This window comes from Rhinatrema bivittatum, chromosome 15, assembly GCF_901001135.1.
Source record: "Rhinatrema bivittatum chromosome 15, aRhiBiv1.1, whole genome shotgun sequence".
Lineage (NCBI taxonomy): Eukaryota > Metazoa > Chordata > Amphibia > Gymnophiona > Rhinatrematidae > Rhinatrema > Rhinatrema bivittatum.
In genome coordinates, this window is record NC_042629.1 from 60,008,964 (window position 1) to 60,018,617 (window position 9,654).

Here is a 9,654-nt window from a genome sequence, read left to right on the forward strand (position 1 = left end):
TTCATTTAAAGACTCCATGAGGAATTTTAGATTTTAATTTTGTTGGTCATGTATTTAAAATACAGTTTCAGAAGGTTTTGTGATCTCGATTTTATAAGTTGTTGCAAATTCATTTTTTTTTTTTATCCAGGGAAAATTTTCGAACGTTGGCGCAAGCTTTTCTTTTAACCTCATTAGATTACATTGGACTCCCAAAATATTGTTTAAAAGCCCTTCAGATGTTGGGGGTGGGGGCTATAGTTAGCTGCCATTGTTAAGAGAGCCACATTGGCTGCCCTTAGAACAGAGAATACAATTGAAAATTTTGCTTTTGAACTACAAATGTGCTCCTGAGATTGCCCCTCTATTTTTATCAAATGTGCTCCAGTCTGCTAATGTGGGGCTTTTAGTTGGGCCTAGGTACAGGCAGGCTCGTTTGGTTACTAGCAGGGGTAGGTCCTTCTCTGTAATGGACTCTTCCCTTTGGGTGCCTGGCCCTTGTGATTACTTCCAGATGTACAGTTTTTTTTGTAAGCAGTTGGAAGCTTTTCTTTTTCAGGAGGCTTTAAATTCTTGATTAGGTGTTTTTAAAATTTACTTTTGTGATCTGCAGTGCATGGTGCATTGTGGTGAATAATAACATCATTTTACAAAATGTGTTTGTTCTGCTGTTGAGGAAAGAGAATGCGTTGAATATAAGAACATAAGAACATGCCATACTGGGTCAGACCACGGGTCCATCAAGCCCAGCATCCTGTTTCCAACAGTAGCCAATCCAGGCCATAAGAACCTGGCAAGTACCCAAAAACTAAGTCTATTCCATGTTACCATTGCTAATGGCAGTGGCTATTCTCTAAGTGAACTTAATAGCAGGTAATGGACTTCTCCAAGAACTTATCCAATCCTTTTTTAAACACAGCTATACTAACTGCACTAACCACATCCTCTGGCAACAAATTCCAGAGTTTAATTGTGCGTTGAGTGAAAAAGAACTTTCTCCGATTAGTTTTAAATGTGCCCCATGCTAACTTCATGGAGTGCCCCTAGTCTTTCTACTATCCGAAAGAGTAAATAACCGATTCACATCTACCCGTTCTAGACCTCTCATGATTTTAAACACCTCTATCATATCCCCCCTCAGCCGTCTCTTCTCCAAGCTGAAAAGTCCTAACCTCTTTAGTTTTTCCTCATAGGGGAGCTGTTCCATTCCCCTTATCATTTTGGTAGCCCTTCTCTGTACCTTCTCCATCGCAATTATATCTTTTTTGAGATGCGGCGACCAGAACTGTACACAGTATTCAAGATGTGGTCTCACTATGAAGCGATACAGAGGCATTATGACATTTTCCGTTTTATTCACCATTCCCTTCCTAATAATTCCCAACATTCTGTTTGCTTTTTTGACTGCCGCAGCACACTGAGCCGACGATTTCAAAGTATTATCCACTATGACACCTAGATCTCTTTCTTGGGTTGTAACACCTAATATGGAACCCAACATCGTGTAATTATAGCATGGGTTATTTTTCCCTATATGCATCACTTTGCACTTATCCACATTAAATTTCATCTGCCATTTGGATGCCCAATTTTCCAGTCTCACAAGGTCTTCCTGCAATTTATCACAATCTGCTTGTGATTTAACTACTCTGAACAATTTTGTGTCATCTGCAAATTTGATTATCTCACTCGTCGTATTTCTTTCCAGATCATTTATAAATATATTGAAAAGTAAGGGTCCCAATACAGATCCCTGAGGCACTCCACTGCCCACTCCCTTCCACTGAGAAAATTGTCCATTTAATCCTACTCTCTGTTTCCTGTCTTTTAGCCAGTTTGTAATCCACAAAAGGACATCGCCACCTATCCCATGACTTTTTACTTTTCCTAGAAGCCTCTCATGAGGAACTTTGTCAAACGCCTTCTGAAAATCCAAGTACACTACATCTACTGGTTCACCTTTATCCATATGTTACATATCTTCTTCACAAACCCCCATTTTCCATACCACTACCTACTTCGGTATCTAATCTCTTGCTGCAGGACACTTGAGACTTTCTCACTTATACGTTATAATTTTTATGCTCAATAAGACCTGTCAACTTAATTGTTTAAGTCTTTTTTTTTTTTTTTCTCCTTTATCTTTTGGTCATCAATGTTACAACGTTATTGTTAAATTTTGAACTTATGTACACTGTTCCAAGTTTCATAACCTTGTTCTATGTAATGCCTTTTGGCAATTTTCATGTTCTGTTTCAATGTAAACCGATGTGATCTTTATTTCATATAGGAACACCGGTATATAAAAATCTAAAAATAAATAAATAAATGTTTATTAATCCCTTCGAAAAAGTGAAGCAGATTTGTGTAGGTTTATGTTTTTAATAATTTGCTGATCGATTCTTGGACTCTGCTCAGCAAAGCAGTGAGCGGAACAGAGATTTTTAAATAAATAAATGACCAAGTATTAGCTGGCAGGCAGGTGATTGGAATCCTGACCTGAAACCACCTGATCCTGGAAAATCCCTGGAAGCTTTAACAAATCCTGAATAATTTAGGTCCTGTGATTTTCTGCTTTTTTTTTTTTTATCCTCCCCCTTTGAAAATCCACCCCTAAACCTTTTTTAAACTCTGCTATACTTGTCTGATAGTGCATCAACATACTTTTATATTCACCACCCTGATTGCTGGGAAAAGGGAAAAGAATTTTGTCCAGTTAAAGGGCCAACAAGGTTTCTGGCCTTTGGCTGATAGGTGCTTTCCCAGGCTCTCAGGCTGCTAACAGACTGCTTTTTTGTGGAATTCAGTTTTGAAAGGCAAATAGAAATGGCATTTTCTCCAAAGGTGGACATCAGCCAGCTGACTTCTGAGGCTCCATGGGGACCACGCTAAGAGGGCATCATACATTCTGGGGAGTAGAAACCTTTAACTTCCTCAAAGTTTCCATTCATAGGGGATCAAGGGTTAGCAGGGAACAGGCTGTCATTGTGGGTGTACCACAAGCCTACTAATGCCTTTTATCTCCCAGTAAGGCAGATTTGCATGCTTTAGTGTCTGGCTCATTTTATAGTTTAACTTTTCTCTCCTTTTGGCTATTACCAAACTTGTATGGAGTAGATGGGGCTGGCTTTCTACTTCAAATGTGGCCAGGTCCAGCGTGAGGCCAGTAGTCAGTAGCTGTCATTCAGTCTAAGGAGCACTCTTATACCTAATCCCTTGCGTTCCACAAGGCACTCATTAATCCCTTATACCAGAGCTTTCATCAGTGGGAGTCGTATCAGGAGCTCTAAGGGAAATCAGAACTCCAAGCTCCAGTATGCAGTGCGGGTAAAACCAGGACTGAAAGAGCCTGACTACCAGAAATGGAGCCAGCTGAAAACCCTACTTATAATGCCAGCAAGATAGCAACGTGTCATTTTTTTTTTTGGGTGGGAGGTGGGCAGAACCTGGCAGTTTCCTCCTGCTATTTTGAGGTAGGAGTTGCAGTGAGGAACGAGATTAAACCCCCCCTCCCCCCACCCAAAAAATGTGCCAAAAATAGTAATTAAGTTTCAACTACAAAGTGCAGAAAATCTAGCAAACAAGAACAGAGAAATGCCACTGTTAATTAGCAAAAACTAAGGACAAATTATTATTTATTGGTCTCCCTTATTAATATTTTGGATATAGCTTGCCAGTGTGTATGCTCTTTCCTATTCTCCTCATTTAGGCTTTTCATTATTTTTAAAGATGTCTTTTTGCCTTTAATAGACTCTTTCACAGCATCAATTAACCATTCTGACAATTTGGTCTTTCTTTGACTTTTTTAATGTATGGAATGCATTTCATCTGGGCTTCCAAGATGGCATTTTAAATGGTATCCACACCTCAGGCAGACTTTTAACCCTGGTAACTGCTCTTTTTGGTATCCATCTAATTAGTTTTCTCCTTTTATCATAGTCTCTGTTTTTTTTTTTTAAGTTAAATACTAGTATTGCAGTAGTTTTACTTGATATCCTCCCTCCAGTGTTTGTCAGATGATTGCATTATGATTGGTCTTGCCAAACAGCCCCAGCACCGCTTCCACTTAGAACAAGATCTGAAGTTGTTTCCTCTTGTAGAATATTAACTGGAGCCGGCGCAGATATAGACCAACTTCTATTATGTACATCAGAGCCCAACCAGGAAAGATAAGACAGCAAAAAAAAAACCCCAGGAGAGTTTCTAGCACATTCCACAGAACTAGAGCCTCTCTTGTAGCTTCCAGGTTCAGCTACTCTATAAAGCAGTTGTTTAAGACATTTAGAAATATTACCTGAGAACAAAGACCGAGATTAAGATGCTTTGGAAACAATATTTTTTTTGGCCACTTGTTGCATGGAACAAAAGTCTGAAGCTCTCTGCGGCTGCATAGAGTTGCAATCTGATTCCATATCCTGGTTTTACCTCAGAACATGTATAAAGTTGTAGTGCCAATATTGTATGTATTTATTTATTTAGGTGTTTTATGTACCATTGTTCCAGAAAAAGATCTCAATGGTTTACAAAATCAGCTTTCCTATTCTTGGTTAACAATCACATTCTGTGCCAGCATTCATAATCTAGGTCAGCATCACAGCAGATATCTGTTCTTACTGATGTTCGTACATATTCTTGGTCAACATGACAGCATATTTATAGACTTCATATTCTTACATTTTCTAAGTTGCCATTACAGCAAATGCAGATTCTAATTCAACTACCCATATACACTTTACATCATTCATTACTTATTGCTCACTTCACTCTTGTATATTGGTGTTTTATGTTAAATCGTAAGCTTTTCTATTCAGCCATGTTTTCCGTTCACTCTTGAAACTCTTTCCTTCTTTAATCTGATATAATGACTCTGGGAGGGAGTTCCATATCTTGGGACCTGCTATGGAAAACATTCAGTCCCTGATTTGCCTTAGATGTGTGCACCAAGTAAAAGGCACCTTTAGAAGTCCCTTGTTTTGTGATCTTAGGGTTCTCTGTGGTGTGTAGTGTTGAAGTCTCACTCATAATAAGCATGGGTCAGTATTGTTGACGATACTGAAAATTAGGGTTAATACTTTATAATGAATTCTGGATTAAACAGGAAGCCAGTGCAGTGCCATCAGCGAGGGGGTGATGTGGCCAAATTTCCTTGTCCCTAGTAGTAGTCTAGCAGAGGCATTTTGGAGTAGCTATAGTGGTTTTAGTAAGCTTGATGGTAGACCTAGTAATATGGAGTTGCAGTAGTCTGTTTGAAAATATTATTGTTTGAGGGACAGTGCAGAAGTCCTGTATTTGACAGTAGAGGTTTAAACCAGTGTAGTATTTTCAGCTTGGTGTATCCTGTTTTTTTTTTAATTTGCTTAAATGCTTTGTCATAGTGAAGTTCTCATTGATCTGTATTCCTAAGTCCCATACTGGATATTTCTGCTAAAAGCAGGAATATCATGCCACAAATGCAATGAAGCAAACCTAGGACTAGCACAGCCTGTCCAGATGACCTCAGGGAGCTGCTCTAGCCTTGTCAATAGGCACCCGTATGCCTGGGTCTAGGGCAGCAAACATTTAGGGACAGCAGGCAGGCTAAGATTCACTGCCGTCCTGCTCTGCAGAGACTCATTCGGCAGAGAACAGCCTCCTGCTACCCTGTAACAAAACCTTCTAGGAGGTGGAGGAGTGAAATCACCAAAAGTGCCTAAGGGTGGCTAAATCCTAAATCCGTCCTTGCTGGGGAAGGGGCAATTGGTGACCCTAATGCAGAAGCCTGTGGTATCTGCCACCTCCTCCTCCACACCCTCTCCAGGAAAGCAGAGCACCTCACCACGTAAATATAACCTGGTGGAAAGAGGCATTCAGTTCATCCGTCTGTATCGATTTTCAGGAGTCGTTAGAAACAGGTCATTAGGCAGCGGCCAGAAAGAAGCCCAGACCATGCATATGGATTTCACACCCTCCCCGAGAGAGAGAGTACAATGAACCTTAACTCTTCCTGCAAGAGTAAATCACGGAAACAGTCCCAGCACAGCGGCTCCACAGTTTGGAAATACAGAGTTCAGGTTACACACTAAAGGAACATGGGAAGGAAAAAGGGACCGGTGGATGTGATGTGGAAAACATCTGATCCGGGGATTTAAATGTGTGGGGTCAGAATGGATGATGCACAGTTGGCTACAGTTGGGCAGTGGGATTGGTTTGTTCTGGATTACTAAATTGAGATTGCTGTTAGATAGAAGGGGGTTGGACTTCGTGTTATTCCGGGCTTTCAGTTAACCATGATAGTGCTGGAAACTGCTGTGTGGGTGCAGGCCCAGATTTAGGCATAAGCAACATAGGTGACTGCTTAGGGCGCCAAATTTTGAAGGCTCCAAATATCCAGGCCAACGAGGAGCCATGAGTCTGCTTGCTTTAGGGGCCATGTGTCAGCCTAGCTTCCAAGGGGGCACCACCATGGCACTCTGCTTATGGGAGCCAGAATCTTAAATCTTTCCAGTGTGGGTGCCTGAAGGTAGGCGCACCAACAAAGCGGGTTTCTCTCTGGTTTCCTCTACTTACCTTGTTGATGGCTATTTCCTGTACAAAAGGCTCATTGAAGCCTATATGGCAATATGCAATATTGTTCCTCTGTACCCTAAAATGCTGAGTAAATTTCCTCAGCCATCTACCCCCAAGCCCCACTAACCCAGGGGTGGCCAACTCCAGTCTTCAAGAGCAAAAAACAAAACAAAACCCAGGTTAGCTTTTCAGGATCTCCACAATGAATATGCATGCTCTGCCTCCACTCTATTCAAATCTCTTTCATGCATATTCATTGAGGAGATCCTTAAAAGGAGGCCTGTTTGTGGTGTTTGAGGACAGGAGTTGGCCACCCACGTACTACTCTCTAAGGGTATTTTGTTTCTTTTCTGAATTTAAAACAAAAGAAAAAAACTTGAAATTCCAGGTTTTCTTCATGTCATTATTAAAATGGCATGCAGTATTTGACACCCCCCCTCCCCCACCAAAAAAAAAAAAAAGTAAACATCACTTCCCCTGTAAAAGAAAATACAACAAAATCTGAATAAACAAAAAAAGGGAGCAGGCACACCCCCTACTAATCTTAGGATGAGCAAAACCCACAAGTTCCCAGAAACAATCAGAGGCTGCAGCTGGTTCAGTGTGACAGGCCGTCTCTTCTCCAAACTGAAGAGCCCTAACCTCTTTAGCCTTTCCTCAAGGAATCGTCTCATCCCCTTTATCATTTTGGTCCCCCTTCTCTGTACCTTTTCTAATTCTGCTATATCTTTCTTGCGATGTGGTGACCAGAACTGCACACAATACTCAAGATAAGGTTGCACCATGGAGAGATACAGAGGCATTGTGATATTCTCTGTTTTATTCTCCATTCCTTTCATAATAATTCCTAGCATTCGATTTGCTTTCTTGGCTGCTGCTTCTGCACACTGAGCAGAAGATTTCAATGTATCATCAATGATGACACCTCGATCCTTTTCCTGAATGGTTTTTAAGTGTTTCTTCTACGTAGTGATTTATGTTGACCAGTTCAGAGAAATCCTTTGTATTTGGGATCCAAGGTTATAGCTACTCCCACTCAACAATATAATCACTGTTTCTCCAGATGACTGGGCTTGAAGATTGAAATTAGAGTTTGCCAGTTAATTACTTATGCTCTCTTTGTAAATTTAACAGAGAGGTTAACCAGCGCTAGCTAGCACCTGCAGCCTCTCTTCCCCACACCTCCTTGCCACCAACAAACCTCCATATTGTAAGCCCTCTGGGGATAGAAAAATACCTACAGTACCTGAATGTAAACCGGTGTGATATCTTGATTGAGATCAAATGTTGGTATATAAAAATAATAAATAAAAGAAATAAGAACATAAGATGTGCCATGCTACTATAGATCTATTGAGCACCACATCCTGTAGCCAATCTAGGTCAAAAGTATCCAGCAGATCCCAAGGAAGAGACCCATGCCTTGTTGTTCACTCCCAGTAATACAAGTTGGGTTTCCCCAAATTCACCTGAACTTTTTCTCCAAGAATGTGTTCAAATTCCTTTTAAATCCAGCTATGCTAGGTGCCTCAATTACATCCTTTGGCAACAAATTTCACAGCTTAATTGTTTGAGTGAAAATAATGTATTGTCCATCCTGTTTTAAATGTGCTACCTGTTAGTTTCTTGGCATGTCCTCTAGTCCTAGTCCTTTTTGAAAGGGTAAATAACTGTCTCCTGTTTACCTGTTCCACCCCCTCATGATTTTATAAACCTCTTTTACAAGGGTGGCCAACTCCGGTCCTTGAGAGCCACAGACAGGCCTAGTTTTCAGGATATCCACATTGGATATGCATACAATGAAGGCAGTGCAGGCAAATCCACCTCATGCATATTCATTGTGGGTATTGTGAAATCCTGGCCTATTTGTGGCTCTCAAGGATCAGAGTTGGCCATCCCTGCTCTATTGTAGTCCCTCTCAGTTCTCTTGTCTCCGCTGAAGAGCCCTAACTGGTTTGGCTTTTCTTTCAGCCCCTTTTTCATCTTGGTCGTCCTTCTCTGTACCTTCTCTAATTCTGCTATAGCTTTCTTGAGATGGGGTGGCCAGAACAGCGCACAGTATTCCGGCTACGGTTGCACTATACCGAGGCATTATGATCTTCAGTTTTATTCACCCTTCTTTTCCAAATAATTCCTTACATTCTATTTGCGTTTTTGATCGCTACCTCACACACTGAGTTGAAGAATGAAATGCATTATCCACAATGACTCCAAGAACCTTTTCCCTGGTTACTCTTAATAAGGAAACCCGCATTGTGTGCCTATAGTTAGGATTATCTTTTCCTATGTGCGTTACTTTTCACTTGTCCACATTAAATTTCACCTACTAATTAGATACTCAGTCCCCCAGTCTTGTGAGGTCTTTCTGCAGTTCCTCACAGTCTGCTTGTGTTTTTAACTATGAATAGTTTTGTGTCATCTGCAGCTGTCGCTCCCTTTTCCAGATTGTTAATGAGGAAGTTAAACAGTGGTCCCCTGGAGTACTCCACTGTTTACCTTTCATCTTCAGAAAATCTGACTGTTCAGTCCTACTCTATTATCTTTTAACCAGTTACCAGTCCACAGGAAGACATCAGCTCTTAATCCATTACTTTTTAATTTCTGAATTTCTTAATTTATGAAGAACATCTTCATCTACACTATATTGACCGGTAAACCTTTGCCCACCTACTTATACACACTTTCAAAGAATTATTACTAGATTAGTAAGGCACAAACTCCCTTTGTTTAAATCCATGCTGGAACCTTCCCATTAAGTCATGTTTATCTAGATGACAAGTAATTTTGTTCTTAACAATAGCCTCCACCGTTTTACCAAGCACCAATGTTGGGCATACTGGTCTGTAGTTACTTGAGTTACCCCTGGAGCCCTTTATGAAATTTGGCATCACATTTGCTACCCTTCAGTCCTCAGGTACAGAGGCAGATTTGAATGATAGGTTACAGATTTCTAGTAGCAGATATGAAATTTTATATTTGAATTTCTTTAGAACTTCAGGGTAAATACCATCAGGTCCCAGGGATTTGCTATTATTTAGTTTGTCAGTTTGCTCTAGCACCCCTTCCACAGTCACAGTGATTTGTTACAGTTCCTCTTAAACATCATCTACAATGAATATTTCAACTGTG